The sequence below is a fragment of the Schistocerca cancellata genome, chromosome 3, assembly GCF_023864275.1.
Source record: "Schistocerca cancellata isolate TAMUIC-IGC-003103 chromosome 3, iqSchCanc2.1, whole genome shotgun sequence".
Taxonomy (NCBI): domain Eukaryota; kingdom Metazoa; phylum Arthropoda; class Insecta; order Orthoptera; family Acrididae; genus Schistocerca; species Schistocerca cancellata.
In genome coordinates, this window is record NC_064628.1 from 392337947 (window position 1) to 392364650 (window position 26704).

Sequence of the window (26704 nt, forward strand, 5' to 3'; positions counted from 1 at the left end):
AATGAAAGTATGTACATATATATGAACTTCTTCCCACTTCTGACAAAATGCATTCCATGTCTTGTATTGCAGGGACGTATATTACTAGTACACTACTTGTACGTCATCTACACGACGAAAAGAAATCAAATCAAATCACGGCTTGGCTATTTTTTTTTTTTTTTTTTTTTTTTTTCAAACTGAATGCGTGACTCTAAAATTTTACACGGAAGTTTGTAACGAAAGTCGACACTATCTGTCTTCCATCTTTGAGAATTAAGGTTATGAATAGAAAGTTCCTTCTCAGAATTCAGCAAATGCTATTGATTGTTTCGCAGGAACAGAAATCGCCGGTAACTAAATAGTCTGAACTGCTTAAATAAAACTCAAGCGTACATTGCCTCGACAGAAATGAGATATTAGAGATAATCTTCGTATCAATAGTGTTGCAGTGATCATGCCGTGTGTCCGGGACTGCGATTTCTCAACAACGTGCAAATGACAGTTATCAAATAAACCCATTCCCTACGTTAGTCATAACACACACGCAGTAGCAGTAGCAGTAGCCAAACTAACTAGTTCCCGTCGTGCCTCGCTCGCGTGAACGTCAAACAGCCGTAAATACAGCAGCACTATCTGGTGAGAACAGAAAACATTAAAACAATTTCGTAACTTTCTATTTATCGCAAATGTTTATTGTTTGAGAGAGTTTATTATTAACTACGATAAAGCATTGGCTGTGTAGAAGTTAGTGTGTCGTCAAGAATGAAATTCTACATTTTCATCACAAGTGTATGATTTTATCTTTCTGGTAACAATATATGACAGGACACGCATTTTAGTGAAAGAATGTTATTATGACTGTTTGCTGATATATGAGCAAATTTACGTATTCCGGAACGAAGAAATAGATCAAAGATGCTAAATGATCGTACTTCTGATACCGTATAAGCAATTTAATCAGCTATGCTAGAAGTGCTAATGGCGCTTAGCATTTGAAGATTTTGCGGTATCTGATATAGCAATATCTGTTCACGTCTAAATGTTTTGTATGAACACGTTCCAACTATAACATGTCAGACGTAGTTTATGCCATCGATTAATTTTACGAGACAAGAAGTTTGGGCTGTAAAAATCTATTCATGCCGCAAGCTGCTAAACGCATCACTGCCTGTTTTGTACTTAGGTCGTGTCTCTCGACATAAATGCTTCAATCTTGTGCGAACTGGAAAATGCGAAAATCGGGCATCACTTGTGAACAATAGGGGTGACAATACCCTGTGGCGAGCCGACAGCGGAAAATCGTCGGATCTGTGATTTTCCTACGGTACCGTTCGTGGATCATTTTAGCTGTGAGTTAGATAGGAATGTTGTAGGTACCGGTGGTAGATAATGCCAGAATGAGTTTTCACTGTGCAGCGGAGTGTGTGCTGAATTGTAACCTGGCAGATTAAAAAAGTATGCCGCACCAGGACAGGACCTTTGACCCCTGGCTTTCTTAGGCAAGTGCTCCACCGCGTCAGCTCTCCAAGAACAACTCACAAGTTTCCCCTCAAACCTTCACAGGCGAAGTTCTGTCACGTTTTGACGGCAGGAAAAGAGGCACTCGAGGAAGTAAAGCTGTGAGGTCGAGTTGTGAGTCGTGCTTGGATAGCTCAGTCGGTATGACACTTCCGCGAAACGCAAAGGTTCCAAATTTGAGTCCCGGTCTGATTCACAGTTTTAATCTGCTCGAGGAAGTAAAGCTGTGAGGTCGAGTTGTGAGTCGTGCTTGGATAGCTCAGTCGGTATGACACTTCCGCGAAACGCAAAGGTTCCAAATTTGAGTCCCGGTCTGATTCACAGTTTTAATCTGCCAGTAAGTTTTCTTTGGCCAGATGCCTGGGTAATTAGTTAGTTACTTTCCATGGATCATTTTGCACGATAAATCATCATGATGTGGAACGAGTCATTTTACATTAATATTGCAAATTAATTTGCACATCTATTTCTACTCCAAATATCACCATATAATAATAATTATTTTTTCCTCCGAAATGAAAACAAGATATACAGATTGAGTTAGTAATTCTGACCCACCACCTTTTACACATTTAAAACATAGAAATTCTTGTACGGAATAGAAGGAGTTGTCAAGGAGAAACTTTTTCAGTTTGTTTTCAAATTTTACCTTGCTGTTTGTTAGACATTTTATATCACTGGGTAAGTGGTCAAAATTTTTGTTGTAGCGTTGTGCACCCCTTTCTGTGCTAAAGACAGCCTTAATGTTGAGTAATGAATGTCACTTTTCCTTCCAGTATTGTAATTATGTACCTCATTGTTCCTTTTGAACTGTATTGGATTATTTACAACAAACTTCATGATGGTATAAATATACTGTGAAGCAGTACTCAGAATGCCCAACTACTTAAACAGATGTCTACAAGATGATCGCAGGTGAGCACCGCATATTATTCTTACAGCCCGTTTTTGGGCATTGAAGACCTTCTTTCGTAAGTTTAAGAAATATGGGAATAAATACGTTATAATAGATATCGTTAGATATTGGTTGTTGCCCTACCACACTTGACACAAAACCAAATGCTCAACGGCCGATCCATGTTCTCAGTCCACCATTCTGGCCTAATTTGTATTGTTCACCGAAGCGGTTTGTGTTGGCCAGGACCTTACCGCGGGGTTTGCGAGACAGCCTTCCTCCGCCAAGGGGGCAGGCAACAGGAAACGGGAAAAACTGACTGAGCAAAAAGCAAGAAAGAAAGACAGTTTAAGAACTAACCAGGAAACTTACGTTAATTCCATCCATATCTTCTGCCTAGAAGAAGACGCCTTTCCCTTGGTATGAGACTGTAAACGCACGCTTTTATCATTGTCAATTCCATAGTGTCATTTCGACCAAGCAGCATAATTAAGATACTACTACTGCTACAGAACAGACGTTTATTGCTAACAATGTATACGATGGGACAGGGGGCATATGCATCTCGCTCATGCGTAACAATGGAGTTCACGCCATTAAATTTTATTTATTTAATTTACACAAATTGAGAAGCAGATCTCCAAGGTCATGGAACATGTCAGTACATGAAATTATAATATAAAAGTATTAATAAATAAAAATAAAATGTTTATGAACCGAAAAAATCAAGCCATAAATTTCAGCCAAAGCAGTCAACAATATAACACTAGAATAGCTACAGTATTGTAGGATCTCAAATGTTGGCAAGCGGATGCTGAAGTAATTATGTTACTTGAACGAAGTCTTCAGATTTTTGCCGCTCGCTGTCAGTTGAGGACTGGGACGAGACGTGACGTTGGAGGAAGCAATCAAGAAAGGTGCTGCTGCCTAAAAAAGAAACAGTTCAGCAAGAAGCCTACTAAGGTTGATTCATGATATTAGATAGTTGTAGTCGTGGCCTATAGACAGCTATACGTTGTTCAGCTACGTCGAACCCTCGTGTGTAAAAAAATTCGTAGGATCTGCCATTTGGTCATCGGCTGCATTGCTCAAACATCTGTAAGTAGCCTTTACTGAGTATTAGGTATTTTGTTGTTACGCTTGTGCAAATGAAACTCTTGACACACGCAAAAGCCTCACTGTCTATTATACAATAGCTGCCATAAGCAGAAAGATAAATATTTTGCTTTGTTTTTAGAAAATCTATACGCAATTTTTTATCAGTGTAGTTCATTTAAGTAATATTTTAATGAAACTTCATTTTTGTTAAACATAGTTATAAAATTTGTGACACCTGTGTAGAAAAAAATTGCAATAAGATAGTTTTATGTGGGGGAAGGAGGGTCGGCGGGTACATGGGGAGGGGAAGGGCGCGGCTTTGGCAATTGTGTCTGGGGTGCAGGATGAGGTCGTTGGTTGTGGTGATGAACTTCAGTTGATGATTTGGTTTGTTCGGTTCCTTGATAAGCCCTGCCATCAATGTCTTTAGTGTTTATTTTATTTATTTATTCGCCACATCGTTCAGCACAACAGCATCGGACGTGTCAGATACGTTACAGAAAAAAATATGTGCATACCAAATACCGGAGGGTGATGAACTTCAGTTGATGATTTGGTTTGTTCGGTTCCTTGATAAGCCATGCCATCAATGTCTTTAGTGTTTATTTTATTTATTTATTCGCCACATCGTTCAGCACAACAGCATCGGACGTGTCAGATACGTTACAGAAAAAAATATGTGCATACCAAATACCGGAGGGGCCAATATGCAAAACAAACTAAAAGTAAGCGGAATCACCAAGCCAGGTGCGCCATTAAGTGAAGTGTTGAAATCCTGGGAAACATCCGTCAGAAAAGGTGCGAAATGTGTCATTATAGGTGGAGGAAACGACATTTATAGAAACGAAAGTATCAATGCAAGAAGAGTACTGAGGGAAACTCTAGGGAAAGCTACTCATTCTGAAGTATATGTGCTAAGCATTCCTCAAAGACACGACTTGATGGTAGATTCCTGCGTAAATAAAGAAATTACCAGAACAAATAGGATATTTAGGAAGATATGTAGCAGCTTCCCAAATGTGACTTTCATAAATGCAACAAGCTCACAAAGAGAGCATTTCACAAGGCATGGTTTACACAGAAACAACCGCGGAAAAACTATTCTGTGTAAAGAAATTTTGGAAAAATTGCCGGCCGCGGTGGTCTAGCGGTTCTAGGCGCTCAGTCCGGAACCGCGCGGCTGCTACGGTCGCAGGTTCGAATCCTGCCTCGGGCATGGATGTGTGTGATGTCCTTAGGTTAGTTAGGTTTAAGTAGTTCTAAGTTCTAGGGGACTGATGACCACAGATGTTAAGTCCCATAGTGCTCAGAGCCATTTGAACCATTTTTGAAAAATTTGACAAACTACAAGGGCAGACACACACACCCATAATACTACCAATGAAGGAAGAGGCAGGAAAGTCATAAAAGACATAAAAGAAAAAGAAACAACCCCATCACCAACAGAAGCAGACCCACAAACCTCACCATGCCCGATAGAGGAAAAAGAAGCAACATCATCAGCAACAGAAGAGGACCCACTACCCCCACCCCCAAAAGAGGAACAGATAACGCAAACAGGAAAAGAAGTAAGGTCATCAGAGACCCGACAGATAAGATATGGGAGGGGAGAAAGAAAAAAGAAACCTATCAGGGATCAGGACTTCCTATATAATGAAGCCGGAAACCGGCCAACCTACAAGAGGCTGTCATCGAAGGAAACTCAGGATTTTCACTGGCTCAAGACCAGCAATCCCACAACATAGCAGACAATCTGAGAAGCACACCAGTACTAGAGTGTCAAAACCAGATGTACCCGGAGACTACAAAACCAGGAGAAAATGAAGGGAGAAAAAGCATGAAGATAATGTTATGGAATGTAGAAGGACTGAAAAACGCAGCATGCATAGCTCCAACAGACTTTCTCGAAGGTTATGACGTATCAATATTCACAGAAACTTTTCTCACAGATCATTGGCAACACCCTAAATTCTATAGCGTAAATATGCTGGAAAAGCAAGGAGAAAGGGGGCGACCCCAAGGGGAAATAACAGTCCTACTGAAACCGTGGATAACACCAATTATAGCGACAACAGAACTAAATCACTCCATTCTAATAGAAGTAAAACACATCACAATATTAGCAACCTACTTCCAGCCAAGCGAATCGGCCATAGACATAATCGATGAACTGAGCCAACAAATAAGACGGAGCAAGAAAGACATCCCTTTACTTACCGCAGGGGATTTAAACTGTCGGCTGGATGTACAGAATCACAAAACAAAATTAGTAATCGAATCACTACAAGAAGAAGGCCTCATCCTGCTAAATGACACAAATGTCCCTACGTACTTCTGCCATAACGGCAAAAGTGCTATAGATATCGCCCTCATAAGAGGAAACATAAAAGGGGACATAAGCCCACTTTGGAATGCAAACCACACGCCTATAAGAAAACACATCCCGATGAACATAGTCATACAAAGTAATTGGAAGGCAAGAGAGAACCAAGAGAAGAGACTGCTCTCAAGGAGACTGGATCCAAGGAAAGTGGAAGAATACCACGACCAGATAGAAAAAATTGAGTCCTTAATCGACAACTCAAAAGTAGAGGAGGCAGCACTTGAACTGGAGAAACTCTTAAAGCAAGCAACTACCCCCAGGAAAGTGAGAAGAGCTAAACCATGGTTCGATCAGGAGTGTTATCAGCAAAGAAAAGAAGTACTCCAAGCTTTACACCGACTAAAAACGGACGCAGATAATCACTCACTACTACAAACATATGCTGAGAAAAGAAGATCCTACAAAACACTAACAAGGGAGAAGAGAATGGCACACAGGGAAGAAGAGGGAAGAAGACTAGCTGAAGAAGCCAGGAGAGACCCATTCATTGCAATCCGCCCCCGAAAGCAGGCACAGTCACACTATATAAGCATGGAAGAATGGACGAGACATTTCAAAGACATTCTCAACAAAGATGGTAGAGAAGGAGCACAGGTAGCAAGTCAAGAGCTCACACCGCAAGAGGTGGCAGCCTGGTCCCCACTCACTCCGAATGAGGTCCGAAACATAATTGAATCAACAAAAAGGAAGAAAGCAGCGGGACCAGACATGCTTTACAACGAATACCTTAAAGACACAGCCCATCTGCTAGCACCAACCTGGACAAAACTTTATAACAAATGCATTGAAACAGCAAAAATCCCAGGGCAGTGGAGAAAATCAATAGTAAGGGTAATGTACAAAGGGAAGGGCCACCCAAAGGACACAAACAAATACAGAGGAATAGCCTTGGAAAACAACCCTTTTAAGGTATTCACAAAACTAATCACAGGAAGAATAAGACACACTTTAGAAGACCACCTCCCAGAATCTCAGTTCGGGTTCAGGGAAAAAAGATCCACTATCACAGCAGTAGAGCTGCTTTTAAAAAACATATGGGAAACCATCGATAAGAAGCAAAAATATTATGCTGTATTCATAGACTTCACAAAGGCCTTCGACCTCCTCAACCGATCATTAGTAAAAAGGATGCTCGACGAAACCCTGGGAAGAGACAGCGTCTGGACGAGGATTATAAACTCCATAAATGAATGGAATGAGATAAGGATCTCGGACAACCTTGACCTGTCTGAACCAATAAGGCAAACAAACGGAGTACTCCAAGGAGACCCACTAAGCCCGCTCCTGTTCATTCTGGCAGCAAAGGACATTATGGAAATCGCTCATGACGAAGATGTCGAAGCATATGCCTACGCGGACGACATAGTGATAGGCTCAAAAAACTTAAAGAAACTACAGGAGACTATAGAAGACGTGGAAAAATGGTGCAGAAAACACAAGTTTGTAATCAACACCGACAAAACGGAAATGATGGTATTCAGACCAGGCAGGCAAATCCCAAAAACGACAAGAATTGCACTACAAGGAAAGCAAATATCTATCACAAAAGATTACAAATATCTAGGGATAACACTCCAGCCATCCGCAAAGTGCTTCACTAAACACACAACAGAGAAAGCGACACAGGCCATCAGAGCGATAAACGAAATAAGTTCCATCAGAACACTAAATCTAGACACAGCTATGGCACTCTTCAAAGCAAAAATAATACCGATACTGGCTTATGGGATAGAAATCATATGGATACACCTAAATGAAAAGAACTTAGAAACATCGGAAAGAGTAAAAGCAACCTATATCAAAAGAGCATTAGGGGTAGCAAAAACCACAAGATCAAGATTAGTCTACCTTCTCACCCGAGAATCTTTCCTCATCGAGGATCTAAGGACAATGTTCTTACTTCCCAACACATCAGCATCGGAGGACCTACTAAGATCAATACTCAAGAAAAGAGAGGAACTACCAACGGAATTCTATGGATCCGGGGCCATGATCGACCGCACTTGGACAGCAGCAAATTTTGATATGAGACACGTACTTACAAGACTCGAAGTACACGGATTCCACCATGAAATTTGTGCAAATACAACATACCACGAACCGTCAAACCTTTGCAAGTGTACACTATGTGGACAGTCTTGTGAGAGATACCATATAGAAACATGCAACAAGAGGACCAGATCAATTAGAGACTATGCAATAAATGGTTCAAATGATAATCTGATATAATACCTGCACTGAATGTAATCTACTAAGAATTATGCAGACACTCAGTACATCCTTTTAATTCACTCTCAAATGATTGAAATCTAATGTATAACTAAAATGGCTATTTTGCTGCAATAAATCGTTTATAAATACCGGAGGGGCGTTCAATAAGTAATGCAACATACTTTTTCTCGGCCAGATTCGGTTGAAAGAATGCAGATTTTGTAGTGAGACATCTTGAAATACTCGTGCTTTAGCCCTTGTAGTTTTATGATGTTCCGATTGGTGGTGGCGCTATATTTCACCTTCAAAATGGCGTCTGTAATGAAGGTGCATTCTAAGCAGAAAGCTGTGAGCTGTCACTGAGTGTACATTTTGGTGCAAAACCAGAGCATCACAGATAATAATGAGCGCTTGCAGAAAGTATACGGAGACCTCCTAGTGAACAAAAGCACGGTGAATCACTCATCGACCGTCAGTCGTGGCAATAAAAGACAGCAAAACGAAAGCCGAAGCCTTAAATTTCACGTTTAACAAGTCATTCATGCACAAGCTTATATACAATCGTTTGACCATCACACAGGGTCCCGTATGGACACAAAAATAGACATGCCTGGCGGTGAGATGCAGTTGTAACAACTGAAAACAAATAAGTTGCCAGGTCCAGACGGATTCCCAATTCACTTTTACAGTGAGAACTCTATGGCATTGCCCCTTACTTAACTTGCATTTATCATGAACCTCTCGCTTGGCACAAAGTCCCAAGCGAGTGATAAGAAGTGAAGGTGACAGAACCACAAAATTACATATCCATATCCTTAACATCGGTATGCTGCAGGATTCTTGAACGTATTTGAAGTTCGAATATAATAAATTTCTTTGATACAGAAAAGTTGCTGTCCATAAATCAGCAGAGATTTAGTAAGCACACATTGAAAATAAACAACAAAATTGTAAAATTAGTTGATGATGTTAAGTTTCTATGAATATATGTGCAGAGTGATCTCAAGTGGAATACACACATTATAGCTCTTACAACCAAGCTATCATCAATCTGTTACATGCTACGGATATTAAGCACAAGCTGTAATAGGGAAAAAGTAATACAGGCATATCATGCACATTTCCAGTCAGCAATCCGATATGGAATAATATTTTGGGGCAATGCACCCTGTAGTCAATCTGTTTTCAAAACCCAGGACGAGCTATCAGAATCATCTGCAACATAAAGAGGCAAGGGTCATGTCGCTCTCTTTTTCCTACTCTAAAGATACTGAACCTTCCATGCCTATATATATTTGAAACAATAATCTTTGTAAGAGAATATTTAAGAACATCCAATGCCTATCAGCTGAACAACTCTGAGCACAATTACACAGCAAGAAATGGCAATAACATTCATGTCTCATATGCCAGAACATCAGCTGACCAGAAGAGTGTCCTTCATAGAGGCACACAATTATATAAACACCTTCCTAACAACATCATGTTGGTAAAACAAGACAGATTGTTAAAAAAAAAAGCTGAAGTTATTTCTGATGGACCACAGTTTCTACCCTGTAAATGAATACCTCTCGGAATGAAACAGAATTTTATAATGTTAAATTAATAAACAACTTGTGGCAATTATTTGTTTATGAAAGTGTACTAGTTGTACTTGTAACGTTGTATTAATGTAGATATTTCTAGTCCACAGCATTGTATTGATCTTATTATGTATATATATCTGTGTGTGTGTGTGTGTGTGTGTAATTTAACTTCTGTATCATTTAATGACCTGTCCTATACCTGTACAAGATGTCACAGGACCAAAACTAAATAAATAAATTGATAAATAATCATCGCTCATGTGAAACTCTACATGGCCTTTTCTCACTTGATCTCCAGTGAATCATGGATGAAGGGGAAGAAGCAAATTCCGTATTCCTAGATTTCCAGAAAGCGTTTGACATGGTACCCCACTGCAGAGCAAACGGAATAGGTTCCCAGACAGGGGCGGTGGCAAGGAGGGGGGGGGGCTATTGGGGGTATAGCCCCCCCTCCCCCCTTAATGGAGTAGCATTTTACACCGGATAAAATGACTAGATATCAGCGAATATATTACTTCAATAGATTCTGTTGTGACTTGGCAAGACAGCCAAGTCACTATGCGAGGATGCTGAAAGACACGCGTTTAAGCTCACGCAGGCTGGCGTGAGACCTGGAACAGGTCAGAGAAATAAGACTAGCAAAACAGGAGGTAACTGGTACAATACTTAACTTTAATCCACAATTGGTGAACATCTCTCTTGACTGTACATGCTTCACAAGATAAATAGCAAAGGATATGGCGCCTTGCTAGGTCGTAGCAAATGACGTAGCTGAAGGCTATGCTGACTATCGTCTCGGCAAATGAGAGCGTATTTGTCAATGTAGCTTCGCTAGCAAAGTCTGCTGCACAACTGGCGAGTGCTAGGACGTCTCTCTAGACCTGCCGTGTGGCGGCGCTCGGTCTGCAATCACTGACAGTGGCGACACGCGGGTCCGACGTATACTAATGGACCGCGGTCGATTTAAAGGCTACCACCTAGCAAGTGTGGTGTCTGGCGGTAACACCACATTCCTCCCCCGCAAATCGGCGTACGGTTGTGTTATAAGGCTTCCGCCCGCCGTGGGGAGGACCCCATGTTGACGTATGCGACGAGGTGGGAAGCCTAACAACAGGCGAGGCTGTGCCACCCGCACCCTGCCATTCGGTCCGAGGGGAGCTAGGAAACGCCTGAAAACCTAGTCCAGGGTGCACGCCAACATGCGGGGTATGCGCCCGAATATAGTCAGGAGGGGCCGAAGGGTCGACCTCCATCGAGTCGGAGCACCCGACGGGCGAAGACGACAGATGGTCCGGAGCGGGCAAGAGTTCCATGGCGGAGGACAACTGGTCACGGGAAGCGATCGGCGGCGCGTGACCCAGGGAGGCGCCCGGCGGTTGCAGCGACGCGTCCACTGCGGGCGTCACCGGCGAGAGAACAGGCGGCGGCGGCGGCGGCGGCGGCGGCGCGTCGCCATGGGGCAAAATGGAAGGCAGCGTCGGTTACACCTGGGGATGAGGCGAGCCAGTAGATAGGTCCCCAGGGCGCTGACCGGAAGGCACCGTCGCTGAAAACAGACGGGGAGCGGCAGATCCCGTGCGACGACAGAGGCGCAGCTGATTGAGATGCCGGCGCACCTCACCAAAGACCCCCAAAACCAGATACATAGCGCGGCCGAGGCAGCGAAGAATGCGCCCTGCGAGCCAACGCCGTGAACCGCGATAGTTGCGATAGTATACAACGTCGCCTGGAGCAAAAGCAGGTGGCTGCCGCTGCACAGGAACCTGATGCGGCGGATGTAGCAAAGACATCAAGGTGCGATGAGGGCGACCGTGAAGCAACTCAGCCGGCGAGCGACCATCGCGGGGCTGAGAGCGATACGAGGACAAAAACAGCAACAACGCGTCCTCCCGAGAATGAGACTCTTTCAGCTTCAACATCTGGGACTTGAAAGTCCGGACCAATCGTTCAGCGGCACCGTTTGACTGTGGCGAAAACGGCGCGGACGTCAGATGTTGAATACCATTGGCCTTGCAGAATGACTGAAATTCTGCGGACATGAATCACATCTACATCTACATCCATACTCCGCAAGCCACCTGACGGTTTGTGGCGGAGGGTACTTTCAGTACCTCTATAGGTTCTCCCTTCTATTCCAGTCTCGTATTGTTCGTGGAAAGGAGGATTGTCGGTATGCCTCTGTGTGGGCTCTAATCTCTCTGATTTTATCCTCGTGGTCTCTTCGCGAGATATACGTAGGAGGGAGCAATATACTGCTTGACTCTTCGGTGAAGGTATGTTCTCGAAACTTTGACAAAAGCCCGTACCGAGCTACTGAGCGTCTCTCCTGCAGAGTCTTCCACTGGAGTTTATCTATCATCTCCGTAACGCTTTCGCGATTACTAAATGATCCTGTAACGAAGCGCGCTGCTCTCCGTTGGATCTTCTCTATGTCTTGTATCAACCCTATCTGGTACGGATCCCACACTGCTGAGCAGTATTCAAGCAGTGGGCGAACAAGCGTACTGTAACCTACTTCCTTTGTTTTCGGATTGCATTTCCTTAGGATTCTTCCAATGAATCTCAGTCTGGCATCTGCTTTACCGACGATCAACATTATGTGATCATTCCATTTTAAATCACTCCAATGCGTACTCCCAGATAATTTATGGTATTAACTGCTTCCAGTTGCTGACCTGCTATTTTGTAGCTAAATGATAAAGGATCTATCTTTCTGTGTATTCGCAGCACATTACACTTGTCTACATTGAAATTCAATTGCCATTCCCTGCACCATGCGTCAATTCGCTGCAGATCCTCCTGCATTTCAGTACAATTTTCCATTGTTACAACCTCTCGATACACCACAGCATCATCTGCAAAAAGCCTCAGTGAACTTCCGACGTCATCCACCAGGTCATTTATGTATATTGTGAATAGCAACGGTCCTATGACACTCCCTTGCGGCACACCTGAAATCACTCTTACTTCGGAAGACTTCTCTCCATTGAGAATAACATGCTGCGTCCTGTTATCTAGGAACTCCTCAATCCAATCACACAATTGGTCTGATAGTCCATATGCTCTTACTTTGTTCATTAAACGACTGTGGGGAACTGTATCGAACGGCTTGCGGAAGTCAAGAAACACGGCATCTACCTGTGAACCCGTGTCTATGGCCCTCTGAGTCTCGTGGACGAATAGCGCGAGCTGGGTTTCACATGACCGTCTTTTTCGAAACCCATGCTGATTTCTACAGAGTAGATTTCTAGTCTCCAGAAAAGTCATTATACTCGAACATAAGACGTGTTCCAAAATTCTACAACTGATCGACGTTAGAGATATAGGTCTATAGTTCTGCACATCTGTTCGACGTCCCTTCTTGAAAACGGGGATGACCTGTGCCCTTTTCCAATCCTTTGGAACGCTACGCTCTTCTAGAGACCTACGGTACACCGCTGCAAGAAGGGGGGCAAGTTACTTCGCGTACTCTGTGTAAAATTGAACTGGTGTCCCATCAGGTCCAGAGGCCTTTCCTCTTTTGAGCGATTTTAATTGTTTCTCTATCCCTCTGTCGTCTATTTCGATATCTACCATTTTGTCATCTGTGCGGCAATCTAGAGAAGGAACTACAGTGCAATCTTCCTCTGTGAAACAACTTTGGAAAAAGACATTTAGTATTTCGGCCTTTAGTCTGTCATCCTCTGTTTCAGTACCATTTTGGTCACAGAGTGTCTGGGCATTTTGTTTTGATCCACCTACCGCTTTGACATAAGACCAAAATTTCTTAGGATTTTCTGCCAAGTCAGTACATAGAACTTTACTTTTGAATTCATTGAACGCCTCTCGCATAGCCCTCCTCACACTACATTTCGCTTCGCGTAATTTTTGTTTGTCTGCAAGGCTTTGGCTATGTTTATGTTTGCTGTGAAGTTCCCTTTGCTTCCGCAGCAGTTTTCTAACTCGGTTGTTGTTCCACGGTGGCTCTTTTCCATCTCTTACGATCTTGCTTGGCACATACTCATCTAACGCATAATGTACGACGGTTTTGAACTTTGTCCACTGATCCTCAACACTATCTGTACTTGAGACAAAACTTTTGTGTTGAGCCAACAGGTACTCTGAAATCTGCTTTTTGTCACTTTTTCTAAACAGAAAAATCTTCCTACCCTTTTTAATATTCCTATTTACGGCTGAAATCATCGATGCCGTAACCGCTTTATGATCGCTGATTCTCTGTTCTGCGTTAACTTTTTCAAATAGTTCGGGTCTGTTTGTCACCAGAAGGTCTAATGTGTTATCGCCACGAGTCGGTTCTCTGTTTAACTGCTCAAGGTAGTTTTCAGATAAAGCACTTAAAAAAATTTCACTGGATTCTTTGTTCCTGCCACCCGTTATGAACGTTTGAGTCTCCCAGTCTATATCCGGCAAATTAAAATCTCCACCCAGAACTATAACATGGTGGGGAAACCTACTCGAAATATTTTCCAAATTATCCTTCAGGTGCTCAGCCACAACAGCTGCTGAGCCAGGGGGCCTATAGAGACATCCAATTACCATGTCTGAGCCTGCTTTAACCGTGACCTTCACCCAAATCATTTCACATTTCGGATCTCCGTCAATTTCCTTCGATACTATTGCACTTCTTATCGCTATAAACACGCCTCCCCTTCACTGTTCAGCCTGTCTCTGCGGTATACATTCCAATCATTTAGGATTTCATTACTGTTTACGTCTGGTTTCAGCCAACTTTCTGTCCCTAGTAATATATGGGCGTTGTGACCGTTTATTACTGTCGGAAACAATAGTCTGCGGAAGACCTTCAATGCAGAATATAGCGGATAACTCTTGGATGGTGGCAGAAGACGTCATGGAAGACATCCGGACAACAAAAGGAAAATTACTGAATGAATCGACAACAACCAACCATCGAGCATTCCAGAATGGACCAGCAAAATCGATGTGTAAGCGTTGCCAAGGGGAAGTGGCTTTCGGCCATGCAAAGAATTTCCGCGGTGGTGCGGATTGTTGTTCGGCACACGCCATGCAAGAAGAGCACATTTGTGTAATTGCAGCATCGATTCTGAACCAAGTACAGTGCTGACGAGCAAACTGTTTCGTTCGCACTATACCCCAATGTCCTTGGTGGAGAAGCCGTAAGACAGAGGACTGTAACGAACGTGGGACCACGACCCTGGACTGATCATTATCAGAACGCAACAGCAAAATACCACGTCGTACAAAAAGTCTCTCCTTGTGAGCAAAAAATTGGTGAACCAACGGATCCTCGATCCGTGACTTTGACAAGGGCCATTGCGTAGCAACAAAACGCAAAACGGAAGCTAGGACAGGGTCAGCAGCTGTGGCTGTAGCTACACGACGAAAATCAATCGGGAACGATTCGACCACATCATTGGTTCCCGAATCAATGAACATGCAAGCAAGTTCGGAGGAATCGAATGCTCGATCCTCAGCAACAGGCAAATGGGACAACGCATCGGCGTTTCCGTGCTTAGCAGTGGACCGATACAAGATATCGTAGCGGTACTGCGAGAGGAAAAGAGACCAGCGAATGAATTTCTGCGCTGTACGTGGAGGTACAGGCTTGGTCGGATGAAAAAGCGATGTCAAAGGTTTGTGGTCTGTGATGATGGTAAAGTGATGACCATACAAGAAATCATGAAACTTTGTAACACCAAATACGAGAGCCAAGGCTTCTTTCTCGATCTGTGAATAATTTCTTTGCGCAGACGAGAGCAATTTGGACGCAAAGGCAATAGGGCGATCGTGCGATCCATCTTTGTGCGCAAGCACAGCACCGATCCTGAAATCGGATGCATCCACCATCAACAAAAGTGGTTTCTGGGGATCGAATGGCGTAAGGCAAGTATTGGAAGGCAACGCCTATTTCAACTGGCGAAAGGCGCGTTCGCATTCCGTCGTCCAGACGAACAGAACACCTTTACGGCGTAAGCGATGAAGCGGAGCTGAAATGGAAGAGGTGTGGCGCACATATCCGTTATAGTAATTGATTTTTCCCAGCACACTCTGTAGCTGCTTCAAATTCTGCGGCGAAGGCAAGTCTTGTATGGCACGGAGGTGCTCGGGACTGGGATGTATGCCTTGGGCATTGATTACATGTCCCAGATAGGGTAAGTCACGAGCAAAAAACACAGATTTGTCCTTCCGCAAGCGAAGACCATTTTGTTGACTTGGACCTTAATGGCAACGTGATCCCATCCTCGTCGCCAAACTTGTTGTGACTTGGCAAGACAGCCAAGTCACTATGTGAGGATGCCGAAAGGCACGCGTTTAAGCTCACGCAGGCTGGCGTGAGATCTGGAACAGGTCAGAGGAATAAGACTAGCAAAACAGAAGGTAACTGGTAGAATACTTAACTTTAATCCACAATTGGTGAACATCTCTCTTGACTGTACATGCTTCACAAGATAAATAGCAAAGGATATGGCGCCTTGCTAGGTCGTAGCAAATGACGTAGCTGAAGGCTATGCTAACTATAGTCTCGGCAAATGAGAGCGTATTTGTCAGTGTAGCTTCGCTAGCAAAGTCTGCTATACAACTGGCGACTGCTAGGACGTCTGTCTAGACCTGCCGTGTGGCGGCGCTCGGTCTGCAATCACTGACAGTGGCGACACGCGGATCCGACGTATACTAATGGACCGCGGCCGATTTAAAGGCTACCACCTAGCAAGTGTGGTGTCTGGCGGTGACACCACAGATTCAATCACTTTTTTTAATATAATTATGTAGTAATATGGGAGCAATGTATTTTAAACACATTTTAACAAAAGAATAATAGCGGCAAACAGCTTACTACCTAAACTAATAAAGAGCATTTAACTTAAAATGGGAGTCTTATTATTTATTAATATATACTGCATGTATATTAAGGGAACCCGGAACCTAAAAATGATGACATTTTGGGTTTTCAGTTTATTGTGAAATAAAATACTAAAGATCTTCCTCTTTAAAATGACATGTTAATCTTACCTGTAGCTCAACTCCAAGTATTGAAAATATTATTTTCAATAATGTGCTGAAGAGGGCATGTCGCGATATTGAATTTCCATGGATACATGTTCATTGAAAACATCGTTTTTCAAAACTTGCGGTCTTTCCAAAGACTTTATATTATGCTGGCAACACGATTTGATAGGCAATTGATTTGTCTGCGTATTGTAGTCTTTGGATACTGTTGTTTACATTGAGTATTTGGTGGTTATTGCACGATTTGTGTTGTATTTCTATTGTGTAACTGGAACTTATCAAATATGCCTCAATTTAGTAACAGAGTTTACAAGAGGAAGAAGCCTCCTCCGAGGTACACTAGTGGAACTGTGAGAATTTCTCCGACCTTGGGAAATGATTCTGAAAATAGTGACGTTATTCGTGAAGTAAAATCTACTCCTGTCTCTAGCACAAGCAAGAAATTGCATGGATCAACTGAAAAATACTGCAGTTTATTGGAGAAGTGTAGGGAGGATAATGTGAACGAAATAATTAACATTTCATTGCTCTCAAAGGTGACTGAGAGTTCAGTACTGTGTAAGGAATGTTGCAAATTGAGTACGTCAGTAAATGTCAAGCGACACATTGGACTTGCAGCAGAAATCTGTCTCCATTGTACTAGTTGTCATTACAGTGTTTCATTTTGGAACTCAGAATATGTCGAAATAGGCCAAGGTGAAACTGATAGTGAGAAAAGCAAGTACTATGGTGTAAATATTAGATGTGTTTATGCTCTAAGGTCAGTCGGTAAACGATACTCTGCTGGTCAAATGTTTTGTGGTGTAATGAATCTACCACCACCACCAACGAAATTCTCAAAATATAACTCGGTTGTTGGAACCTGTGTTGAAGATATTGTCCAAGAATCCATGAAAGAAGCAGTGGAGGAGGCTGTGGCAGTGAATGAAGAAATTCCAGATGTTCAGAATCCTCGGGACCTGAGTGATGCACTAGATGGTATGTGGTAGAAGTGCGGGCACGCTTCACATAAAGGGGTAATAACGGCAACAAGTGCTGATACTACAAAAATTATAGATGTTGTAATTAAATCCAAGCACTTTAGGTGTCCTAAAAGAGTGAAGGATGAGCATGCAGAAAACTGTCGAAGGAATTACAGTGGGTCTAGTGGGGCCATGGAAGTTTCCGGTGTGAAAGACTTTTTCAGTCGCTCTCTTCCGTGGTACAAGGTCAGATACCTACAGTTCCTGGGTGATGGTGATTCGAAGTCTTTTGCTGCTGTATCTGAGCTGAAGCCTTACGGAAATGTTACCATTACTAAATAGGAGTGCGTAGGCCACGTTCAGAAACGTATGGGAACAAGGCTGCGTCGACTGAATACCACAATGAAAGGCCAAGTACTTAGTGATGGAAAACCTTTGGGTGGAGCTAAAAGATTGACAGACGAGGTAATCAACAGATTGCAGAGAGACTATGGACTGGCAATAAGACAAGATACTCACAGTGTTGATGCAATGGAAAAGGCTGTAATGGCACTTTACTACCACACCTTATTGACTGACAAGGAACCACTACATGGACTATACCCACAGGGACCCAATTCCTGGTGCAAATACAACAAATATCAGGGATCTGAACGTGTATACAAGCATAATCACAGTCTACCAGAAACTGTCATGAAGGCTATAAAACCATTTTTCAGAGATCTTTCTGCAACTGAACTTTTGAAGAAATGTCTCCATGGGCATACACAAAATCAAAATGAGAGTGTGAACAATGTAATTTGGACCAGAATCCCAAAAAAATGTGTTTGTGGGAATTCATACTCTTCATTTTGGAGTATATGAAGTCATTGCTACCTACAACAAAGGTAACATTATAAAGTGCAATGTGCTGCAGTAGTGGATGTGATGCCTGGAAAGTACATGGTGAGTGCAATGATGTCGATAGGCAATGAGAGGAAATGGGAGAGGCAAGCCAGACCAAGAATGAAAGGTGTGAAAAGAAGGCTAGATGGGGAGATGTCTAGTGACAGTGAAAACCCCTCTTATGGTGCTGGACTCCACTAAAATGTTAGTGAAACTTTGAAACTCGCTTTCCACAAGTGCACTTTTTGGCCATATAAGGAACATTTTCTGGTAAACTATTAGAGATAAAGACTTAAAATTTTCAAGGAATGTAAACAGTGCCAATATACACCTAGTATCATAGCCTTTTTGTGATACATAATTGATAACAGATTTTATTCCAAAGATACTATGACAAAAAATGCGTCAATTATTTTCAGTAAAAAATAATTAATATCTTCCCGAAAAACACTAATAAATTAAAATCCATATTGTACATGGTATTAAATATATGTAATATTACACTGTAAAAGTTTCATCATTCTGGTGTTAATAGTTCATAAGAAAATGTTCCTTACATTTAACATTGGAGGTATAGGACGTTCCGGGTCCGCTTAATGTACCACTTACAATAATCAAGAAAGCTAAATATGCCGGGTTTGCCTACCAACACATGAATTGGTAACCCCAGACAAAAACTTCGAAATCGCCGGACGTCTGGGACGAATCATATTATTTTCCCGGGCACATACATTCTGTAGACGCGTTGCAGTGCTGGCAACGCCAGCGGGCGCGCGCCTCCTACCGACCAGAAGATATAAATTACACACGAGAGTTAGAGGAATTTGTGAAAGCGCATTATAGAGATGTTCATGTTCAAACGTAGTACGCGTTTGCAGTAAGGAATATGAACGGAAATTAAGTCCGTTTTAATACAGCTCAATGAGTAGAAGGCAAATGATATTTAAATTTTGTCTGGCGAGATCGCCGATTGTTGGCGGCTTCTCCTTATCTCAATAAAGAAGTACGGAAAATACAGGGTGTTCCAAAACGATCCTTACAACTTTGTTCATAGATATTGCAGAAACATGTTAAAAGGTGTGGTTCATTTATATATACATAAATTTACAGGGCAGAATCTGATATTAAATTTTAAAAACCAACTAAAATTGATACAACCGAAAAGTCCGGAAGAGAATGTAAATAAAATAACTCAAACCTGGAAACTGAGTGTAAAATTCATATAACGGCAGCAACTGAGTGAAGGAACCGACTGGACGAAAAAACAATAGCTGACCAATCGAATGTTAAAACAGTCGGTTGTCCTTCCAACTATTCCATGTGCTGTCAGCGAACACTTGTTTCCCGAATAAGATTACTGATATTACTGAAGTGTGTAACTAAGTAGCGTGACCGAATCATGCGTCGTGAAGTGTCAATTTTTTCTGAACTAATAGTGTATTAGAGATTGGAGTGAGTGGTTAGAGACGTTGCTGCAATGAATCGCAAGCTTAAGGATTATTTTGGAAAACCTGAGCGTAGAGCCAAAAACTCTCGTAAGGAACCTGAAGCTTGCTCTACAGAATTGGAACCGCCACAGGCTTATGCTACAATTTCGACAACACAAAACAATTGGTAAGGGTCATATCATCTTAATTTTAAATAATACTTTCTTCATGTTACTGAGATTTTTTACTAGAAGTTATTAGATTAATTAAGTAAGATTAGTCTTATTATGTTTAATCGATAACTAATGGTAAGAATACGACTGGTTGAAAACATAAAAAGTGAGGCCAGTTTTTAAAGACGCCATGCATCTATGAGGACGTAAAATATTTTCTGCACATGCCAGAATTATTTAATTACACTACTGGCCATTGAAATTGCTACACCACGAAGATGACGTGCTACAGACGCGAAATTTAACCGACAAGAAGAAGATGCTGTGATATGCAAATGATTAGCTTTTCAGAGCATTCACATGAGGTTGGCGCCGGTGGCGACACCTACATCGTACTGACATGAGGAGAGTTTCCAACCGATTTCTCATACACAAACAGCAGTTGACCGGCGTTGCCTGGTGAAACGTTATTGTGATGCCTCGTGTAAGGAGGAGAAAGGCGTACCATCACGTTTCCGCTTTGATAAAGGTCGGATTGTAGCCTATCGCCATTGCGATTTATCGTATCGCGACATTGCTGCTCGCGTTGGTCGAGATCCAATGAGTGTTAGCAGAATATGGAATCGGTGGGTTCAGGAGGGTAATACGGAAAGCCGTGCTGGATCCCAACGGCCTCGTATCACTAGCAGTCGAGATGACAGGCATCTTATCCGCATGGCTGTAACGGATCGTGCAGCCACATCTCGATACCTGAGTCATTAGATGGGGACTTTTGCAAGACAACAACCATCTGCACGAACAGTTCGACGACGTTTGCAGCAGCATGAACTATCAGCTCGGAGACTGTGGCTGCGGTTACCCTTGACGTTGCATCACGGACAGGAGCGCCTGGGATGGTGTACTCAACGACGGACCTGGGTGCACGAATGGCAAAACGTCATTTTTTCGGATGAATCCAGGTTCTGTTTACAGCATTATGATGGTCGCATCCGTTTTTGGCGACATGTGGTGAACGCACATTGGAAGCGTGTATTTGTCATCGCCATACTGGCGTGTCACCCGGCGTGATGGTATGGGGTGCCATTGGTTACACGTCTCGGTCACGTCTTGTTTGCATTGACGGCACTTTGAACAGTGGACGTTAAACTTCAGATGTGTTACAACCCGTGACTCTACCTTTCATTCGATCCCTTCGTAACTGTACATTTCAGCAGGATAATGCACGACCGTATGTTACAGGTCCTGTACGGTCCTTTCTGGATACAGAAAATGTTCGACTGCTGCCCTGGCCAGCACATTCTCCAGATCTCTCACCAACTGAAAACGTCTGGTCAATGGTTGCTGAGCAACTGGCTCGTCACAATACATCAGTCACTACTCTTGATGAACTGTGGTATTGTGTTGAAGCTGCATGGGCAGCTGTACCTGTACACGCCATCCAAGCTCTGTTTAACTCAATACCCAGGCGTAACAAGGCCGTTATTGTGGCCAGAGGTGGTTGTTCTGAGTACTGATTTCTCAGGATCTATGCACCCAAATTGCGTGAAAACGTAATCAGATTATACCTCCCGAGGAGATCACGAATGTAAAATTAGAGAGATTCGAGCGCGCACGGAGGCTTTCAGACAGTCGTTCTTCCCGCGAACCATACGCGACTGCAACAAAAAGGAAGGTAGTGACAGTGGCACGTAAAGTGCCCTCCGCCACACACCGTTGGGTGGCTTGCGGAGTATAAATGTAGATGTAGATGTCAGTTCTAGTATAATATATTTGTCCAATGAATACCCGTTTATCATCTGTATTTCTTCTTGGAGTAGCAATTTTTATGGCCAGTAGTGTAATTGGTACTGAAAAATAACACTTTATTGTTGTATTTTTTTACTAAAGCTGGCCATATGTGTTTTTGGTGTTAATAATATCGACAAATTTGCAACATGTGACATGCATATTCTATGGCTGAGGACACAACTGTGTATGCTGTAGAGACATTTGTTTAATGTTGCAAACTTTTCACCGATATACACGCTTTTACACAGTTAACAATGTGACAATGTTAAGACAGATGTGAAAATGACGCATCTTGTCCTCTGAAATTGAACTAATCGTAAACACAACAATATTAAATTTTAACTAGAAGTTTCTTTACAAAATTATTCTTACAATTACGTTATGATGTTGGTTAGTACTATCATAAATCATTCAATTCTGGTTCAAAGTTCGGTACTATTTAGGATGACAATCAAGTCTATGGAGGATGGTTAGTTTTGTGACAAGTTGAGCAAGAGGTCGCTCGAGTTTACAGTGGACACTAGCTGGTGAATCAACAAGTTTACGCCTCTGTACGCGATATTTACCTTAGCTGTGATGAGCTGTCGTATGCATGGCTGCGCTCTTCCTCTGAAATTCCTATAAAACTTATTAAGCCTTTGCTGAATTTTCCAGCTGAAACTCTCCCTATGTTTCTCATTATGCGAGAAAACAAGTACTCATCCCTTGTATTTTAATATGGCGATATACACAGGCATGGCTGGAGCAGCGTGCATGTTATAATGCCCTGTCAGTTTTCTCAAGAACAATTAACTAACTCGCTGGTTCGTTTCTCCGCTGTTGGAGCTAAACGACGCTACAGCTAATTTCTAGCTAGATGTCAGCCGCTGTGAACGCAGTGTTCACACAAATTCCTCCTTTGTGTCGTACGGAGCATTATGTGCCCTGTTTTGCACTTGACGCCTGTTCAGAGAAGAGTCCTCGAAAATTTCCGTCTTGTCTTTCTTGCAGCCGAACTGTCTCCTCACCTGGGTTCTTTCATTCTCCATGTCACAGCCTTTTTCGACCGATAGGGTCTGAGTCACCTGGTCGGTCGGTTGTTGACTCCTGCTTGGGGACGCGCCCTAAGTGCTTTCTGTGGTACCCCCTGTGGTGTGGCTTTTGCCTCTCCTTGCGATTGCTTCCAAACCGCGAATGGGTAAATATCTATTAGGAACACTACAAATGTAGGTTGTGGACAGTTGGGAATGTGGGTCTCACAGGAAGCGTGCAAGGGATAAGTCCCTGCAGTCGCATTATCCTCTGTGCTTTTGGTGGCTCAGATAGATAGAGCGTCTGCCATGTAAGCAGGATAAGCATTGTTCGAGTCCCTGTTGGGGCACACATTTTCAGCTGTCCCCATTGATGTATATCAACAAATCTGTTGGCAGCTAAGTGTTTCGATTTAATTATCATTTCATTCTAGAGAAGCTGCACGGTCATGAGTGGTATCTGTTCTTTTGCGAACAGATACCATCTTCATATAATTAAAGGCTACCCGGCCATTGACCTTCTTCTGTATGAATGCGCACGCTTTGCCCGGACTATTACAGGACTCGTCAGCTTAGTTTGACGCGAGTAATGAGTGAATGGGCAAATATCTATTAGGAACACTATGAATGTAGGTTGTGGACAGTTGGGAATGTGAGTCTCACAGGAAGCGACCAGTGATAAGTCCCTGCAGTCGTACTATCCTCAGTACCTTCGGTGGCTCAGATGGATCTCGCTGGCACAGTAGCTCAATGTGTTCGGACAGAAGGCAGTGTGTTCTGTGTAATAAAAAAAACTAATTCAAGGAATCAATAATCAACTTGAAGGGATGTCTTGTAACGTCCGCCAAGACCAAACGAAACGAACTATATCGAACAAAATGAAGAAAGAAAAAAAGAAAAAGAAAAGAGAGATAGATAGAGCATCTGCCATGTAAGGAGGAGGTCCCGGGTTCGAGTTCCGGTCAGGGCACACATTTTCAGCTGTCCCCATTGATGTATATCAACAAAACCTGTCGGCAGCTAAGGGTTTCGATTTAATGATCATTTAACGATATATACCTTGGTGTTGAGCCACGTGTACGTAATACTGATATTTAAGGCCTATTTAATTCACAGGAAGAAAGACCAGAAAGGACTGAAACATATTATGACACATATGATATAGGAAGAGCTGTTAAAGGCGCCTTACGTGATGATGAGAAGCATAAGTTTTTAAAGAATATTTGGAAACCTCCCGCAAACTTATCTTTTTCTACTCAATTACAAGGGAGGCAAAACCGAAGTTTTAAGCACGAATGGATGAGCCAGTACAATTGGCTTTCACACAGTAAAATGTTACGTGGTGGATTTTATATTGCATGTGTCCTGTTTTCTCCTTCAGGTGCCGGAATCGGATTCCAGGTAATTATTACAGCTTTCCATTATTCTGAATAATTGAAATCTTTAACTGGCTCGGTAGAAAACATAAATAACTTGGAGGTGTCGTTTTTAATCGAAAACACTTCAGATACAAAAACATAATTATTCAAATAGTTTTCAAGCTTGGTAGTTCAGCAATAATTTCTATGTTGCTATCATTTCATGTGCTTACAAGGTCTGGTGCTTGTACTATTTTTTCTTAATTCTTTACCTAAGACATTTTTAATTAATTTTTATAGCCATTGAAAACACTGGTAAAAGAACCATTGGTCAAATACAAAAACCCCACGGAAGATCTTTGTCATCATGAAACCACAAAATATCACAAATTTTCCATGGAGAAGGCAATAGAGTTCACCAAGTCTATGCAATCAAGTAAAAAAAGTATTGCCATTGTCTTTGTAGTAGAGGGACAACCTATGCTTCAGGGCACTTTGCAATGTTGCCAAATTTATTCAAGATGGCGGCGATTACGTCATCCAAGATGGCGGCATGTAGACTTGGCAACAGCGCATGACATCATCCAAGATGGCGGATTTTGATGGGGAAATAGGCCAATTGTACTATGTCCACTAACATAACCTCCAGAAAAAATGATGGCAATTTTGAATTTTGGCGGGAAAATAGCCCACTTGGACTAAATTCACTAACCTAAGCCTCCAGAAAAAAAATGGTGGGGAATTTTGAATTCCAACAGGATAATGCATGCAAAACTGTACTTATCTTTATTATTATTGATTATCATTTATTATTATTTATTATCATTTATTATTATTTATTATCATGTGGCGACTATCGACTCTACGAGTGAGATATCTCCGCCATAGCAGGCTCTCTGACCCATGTGGACTTATTGTGCGCCGCCATATTGCTTCCCATTCTGTTGTGTGCTGCCGACTGTATAAGACGTTGTAAATATTCACGCATAATAAAGTTGTATTAATGCATGTTGGTGTGTTATTTAATGATCGCCGCTGCTCCGAACATCAGGAATAACAATACAGGTGACCCCAATCTGTTTTAGTTCAATTCGCAAGTGCTATTAACAGTGATTTGTATTGTGCTACGAACAATGTTCCAACAACCGTTCAGTCCCTGCGATGCAACTTCTCAGACGCAGTTTTTCAAAGTGGAAAATGAATCCATTCCGGAAATCACGCCGCAGTTTCAGTGCCAAAGTGAACTCCGCTGTCAACCGGATTTTTACCTATGTGACCCCGAGATAAACTTAACGGTTCCCGCTTGGCCGCCGCAGCACGTTCTCGCGCCTACGGCTGCCTCACGACCATCGGACTGCATTCTGCTTATTGACGCCCCAGCACTGCCAGCACCTGCCGTTCCTGCTCATCTGCTGCACCCACACATGACGCCTGCTCCACAGCCGCAGACTACACAACTCTCCACGGACATCTTACAACCGCTCAGGTATGATGCAGCCGCGTCTCCCACGCCGCACGCAATCCCGGCTCCTGTTCGTCTTCCGCACGTTTTCCCGACAGTTTCGTCTGTCTCTGCTGCGTCAGTTTCAACCACACCCACTGCACTCCCGAACCCATTGTTAACAGCTCCGGCATGCCTACCGCCCGCGCCCGTGGTGGCACCGGCCGCCCCACCCGCGCCGGTCCACAACGTTTTATCGACTTTTGCGCCGGGTTCTTTCGCTTGGCAAACACCGGTCACGTGCTCACCAGTCCGAACTGCACCTGTTTCCACGGTACTGGAGAGTCTTCCGCACCCAACCGTGCCCCCACCACCCGGGGCCCCAGCAACTGTACCTGCCTACACTATGCAACCGAACCCACATGTCAAGACTGATCTCTCTTCTTGCACTCCTGCCACTTGTATATCGTGTGGTTTTGTCCCTCATAACCAGATTAGTACAGCTACTGTGTGCCAGTCTCCTGGTGCCTACAATCCAGATTTGGCACCACTCTACACTGCTACACCATCTGCACCTCCAAGTAGTGTATTCGCTGCACCGACCGTTCCTCAGTACCTCGTGCCTAACAGATTCCCAAAACTGCCAGCCCTACAAACGGAGAACCCTAAGACATGGTTTGCATTAGTGGATAAGATGTTGGACATTCACGGTGTGCTAGACGACGGAGCCCGATTCGTGTGCCTTCTTAGTCACCTGCACGATCACACAGATGTTATTAGTGACCTGCTGCTTTCGCCTCCCATGCAGAATAAGTACGAATTTGCTAAAGCTTGTATCGTTGAACGCTTATCCCATCCCCCTGCTGAGTCGATCCAACGCATCATCCATGAGGAACACATCGACGACCGTACCCCATCACAGCTGTGGCGCCACTTACGCGCCCTTGTGGACACAGACTTTCTACCAGATGTCGCACTGTGGACAATTTGGCTGCTTAAA

At 42.9% G+C, this 26704-nt stretch overlaps 1 protein-coding gene across 1 annotated transcript in view; it reads left to right on the forward strand.

Annotated features, from left to right (window-relative positions):
- The first annotated feature begins 266 nt into the window (after window positions 1-266).
- The window catches only part of LOC126175117 (serine/threonine-protein phosphatase 6 regulatory ankyrin repeat subunit C-like), a 357458-nt gene continuing 331020 nt past the window's right edge, over window positions 267-26704 (forward strand). The window contains exon 1 of the mRNA XM_049921671.1: window positions 267-618. The gene's annotated coding sequence lies outside the window, so the exon portion shown is untranslated. The remainder of the gene's footprint in view (window positions 619-26704) is intronic.